The 4,049-nt window shown below is 38.7% G+C and overlaps 1 long non-coding RNA gene across 1 annotated transcript; it reads right to left on the minus strand.

The window, feature by feature from the left end:
* Positions 1-3,062: 3,062 nt before the first annotated feature.
* On the minus strand, positions 3,063-4,049 carry LOC134320319 (uncharacterized). The gene is made up of 3 exons (XR_010013683.1): positions 3,948-4,049; positions 3,256-3,411; positions 3,063-3,149 (listed from the first exon to the last, which is right to left on the minus strand). It is a non-coding gene; the product is annotated as an uncharacterized LOC134320319 (long non-coding RNA).

Raw genomic sequence — 4,049 nt, forward strand, 5'->3', positions numbered from 1 at the left:
GTTTAATACATGACAGTAAAAAGAAGAATGTGTGATGTGTTACTTCCCTTAAATCTTTATTTAACTGATAAAAGTACAAAGAAAAGATTCTTAATGTTTCACTGATCAACCTCATTCTAGTTTGTAAATAGAAACACGTTTAGAATTTGATGCTGTAACTCCAAAAAAGTCAGGACGGGGGTGTGTTCCCTACCAAGTCCCATCAGCATTTTTATTAATGAGACTTTTTAATGCGTCTGGAACTGAGGACACTGATTGTTGCAGTGTTTCTTGTGGATCTGGACTGCAGGCAGGCTGGTCAAGCACACACACACTCTGTGTCTAGGAAGCCGCACTGTTGTAGTGCAGGCAGAATGAGGCCTGGTATCACCGTGCTAAAATAACTACAGACTTCCCAAGAAAAGATGCCTTGATGGTAACTTGTATCTTTGTTAAGTCCCAAAACCCTTCTCCACTTCAACATTCTGTAACTTTTATTGGAATGTGTTATAGGCATCAAATTCAGGGTTTGGGTTTCAATAATTCGGTCAAAGAAAAGAAACCATTGCAGAAAATTATTTAAAGTGTAGTACTGTCATGATATGTGTGCTGTGACAAATTATCTGCCCCTTGTCTTATATTACACTTTTTTAAGAGGTGCAAAAAAACTAAAAGTTGCAAATATGCAAAAATAAAATAAACCAGTAAGGACACAAATTCCTTTTTACGATAATGTGTTCCCTACCAGTGTTTGCAAAGCTTTGACCTTCAACTGCAGTAGCCAGTGTACAAATGAAAATCTGATACACTGTGTAAACAACTACATTATCTACATTTCAACAGATCTCAAGACCTTATCCACCATGGCCAAACTGGAAGACTGGGTCTCTGATCCTGAAAACAGCCAGAAACTGATTGATGACCTGGAGAAGAAGCTCAAACAGGGTGAAATTGAGGCTTTGAAAGATTCTCTGAAGGATAAGAAGCTGAAAAAGAGTCTGTGTCTCACTGCTAAAGAGATTAACGAGATCAGACGTAATCTAAATAATAATAATAATAAATAAGCGGTTTTAAAGCGTCTGTGGTTTTTAATACGTCGCAAAACTAAACTGCGCCGCAGATCCGAAACTCCAGAGTGAAAATTCATCCCAAGTAAATTATTCACGCCGCCGAAATCTAAAACAGGAGAAAAATTATTCTGGGACGCCGAATTTTTCATCTTCAGCATCACCTCACAGAAAGAGAGAAGAAATCTCCTTGTTTTTACGCTCACTGTCCATTTTATCAGCTCCACTTACCATATAGAAGCACTTTGTAGTTCTACAATTACTGACTGTAGTCCTTTCACCCTGTTCTTCAGTGGTCAGGACCCCCACAGAGCAGGTATTATTTAGTTGGTGGATCATTCTCAGCACTGCAGTGATACTGACATGGTGCTGGTGTGTTAGTGTGTGTTGTGCTGGTATGAGTGGATCAGACACAGCAGCGCTGCTGGAGTTTTTAAACACCTCACTGTCACTGATGGACTGAGAATAGTCCATCAACCAAATATATCCAGCCAACAGCGCCCCGTGTGCAGCGTCCTGTGACCGCTGATGAAGGTCTAGAAGATGACCGACTCAAACAGCAGCAATAGATGAGCGATCGTCTCTGACTTTACATCTACATGGTGGACCAACTAGTGTCTAATAGAGTGGACAGTGAGTGGACACGGTATTTAAAAACTCCAGCAGCGCTGCTGTGTCTGATCCGCTCCTACCAGCACAACACACACTAACACACCAGCACCATGTCAGTGTCACTGCAGTGCTGAGATCCTGCTGAGATCATCCACCACCTAAATAATACCTGCTCTGTGGGGGTCCTGGATCATCAACAGCATGAAAGCAGGTTTAAAAAGTATGCAGAGGAACAGATGGACTACAGTCAGTAATTGTAGAACTACAAAGTGCTTCTATATGGTAAGTGGAGCCAGGAAGAAACCAGGAGGTGGTTTTAATGTTATGGCTGATCGGTGTATATTAGGAATTGTGATCCTGATCTGTCCAGGCATCTGAAGAACGAATCTGAATCGTTTCCACCCAACAAACACACAGAGCTGTAATAAACATATTCAGGATGTTATTTATGATCCAGTGAGTCTGAGTTACACCAGTACAGCTATGAACCCCAGTGAAACGTAAAATAAATACAACATTTTAATATTCATTTATATTTATAAAATAACACAAGGAATAAACGACCTGAAGGAACAAAATAACACAGAAGCCCTGCACAAATACTCCTCTTATTACCAAAGAGTGTGTGATGCAGGGTTCAAACCCAGGCTACCTGTACCCGGGAGCTGAGTGGCACCCACACTACCTACTGTGCCAGTAAAAAAATATATAGAAGTACCAGTAAGGTAGAATTGTGGTAAAATCTATGTGAAATATCACATTTAATGTATACAAACGAATCAAAGATAAAGTAGAATATTATTAAACTGTTGTTCTAGGTAAAAACAAGATATAATAAAGATTATTTAACAAATAAATAAATAATTGTTTTAAATTTCATGTGGAATATAAACAAACATTTTCAGAACAAAAAAGAACAGGTTCTTACTATATAACAGGCTGCCCCGCCCATCTGAGACATACCGGCTCTCAGAAAAACAGGATCAATCAAAATCTAAAGATGAGATTTAATAAGTGACTCAACACCCCAATCCATCTAAATTACATAAATAAATAACATAAAGTAATAATAAAATCAGCCTACACATTTTTGTGAATGATCGCACTGGGCCCCAAAATGGATTTCAACTGCAATATTCTCATCAGAATTATTATTCTATTTACTGTATTTTATTACCCATATTCATTTACATGCTAACAAGTCACTGGCAATAAATTGCCAAAGAGCAGGCATATTTTGCTTTTTCACCATAGTAAAAATCCATACTGTCACAGCCCCATCATTACAATATTGATATCTGACTTGGCTGATATAGAATTTCAATAAATAGACATTGTAAAGTTTACAAAATATTAAAGATAATATCTGGGCATCTGAACCTCAAAAATAGTACTCACCACATACTCTCTAAAGAGGTTTTCTGGATCCTCGTTGAGGTACACACAAATTGCCTTGATGATACATTCTCGTCCTAAATCAACATCATCATTCTATTCAAAGGGAATAAGCAGAGCAAGTTGTTTGCTTAAAGTCTTTTTCCTTTTAATCAAATGCTACATCAACAAAGCAGTACTTTTTTCAAGGAAGCATTCTTACTTGAGCCATGGGTGCTATGATGCTCTCTAGGTGTTTGCCTATTTGTCCTCCTCTTTTTTTAAACAGAACCATCAGTTTCTCAGAGTGCACATCTAACTGAGAGAGAAATCTGGACTGAAGGGGCATGGTGGTAATCCGCTTAAATTCAGCATTTATCTAAAAACAAGAATGATTAGACATAAATGTGCTGTGAAGCAGGAATTTGGAAAGAAATACAATGAAAACGTTTGTCACCCGTTTATTTACTATAAGCAAGAGGAAGCTTAAGTTTAATTTGTACAGCAGTTCCAAAGTTCACAAATAATTAGTATTATGACCTCTGGAGCTTGGCCTGGGGGTAGTGTACGACGGGGAGTTCCTGGTGGCTATAGGCAGCCCACATAACCTGGTCAAGCTCAGCCCAAAAAGGCAACATGGGAGGATCTTGTGGACCCACTACCCAAAAAATCCAAAGTAAGGGTGTGGTGCAGTGTTTGTTGGCCACATGTTTGTTGGGCACATAAGCGGACTACATAATGACGATAATTTGTCTAAAACTAAGGGGGGCCGTCAAGCAGCCAGCAGATAATTTTACAAAAATATGCCAAATGTTTAGCTTTGTGGCAAAGCTCAACAGTTAGGCTTCATACAAACAGCTTTTGTTTTAGCTTGTTCATAACATCTCTGTGTGTAGAATGTTATAAATTACATACCTCGCTTACGTCAAAGAGTGCTGGCCATCTTGCCTGAAAGTCTTGTATCATTGGTGTATCACGAACCACTTCATGTCTCCTGTATGCAAATGTCTTTTCCAT

This window comes from Trichomycterus rosablanca, chromosome 9, assembly GCF_030014385.1.
Source record: "Trichomycterus rosablanca isolate fTriRos1 chromosome 9, fTriRos1.hap1, whole genome shotgun sequence".
In the NCBI taxonomy this organism is placed as follows: domain Eukaryota; kingdom Metazoa; phylum Chordata; class Actinopteri; order Siluriformes; family Trichomycteridae; genus Trichomycterus; species Trichomycterus rosablanca.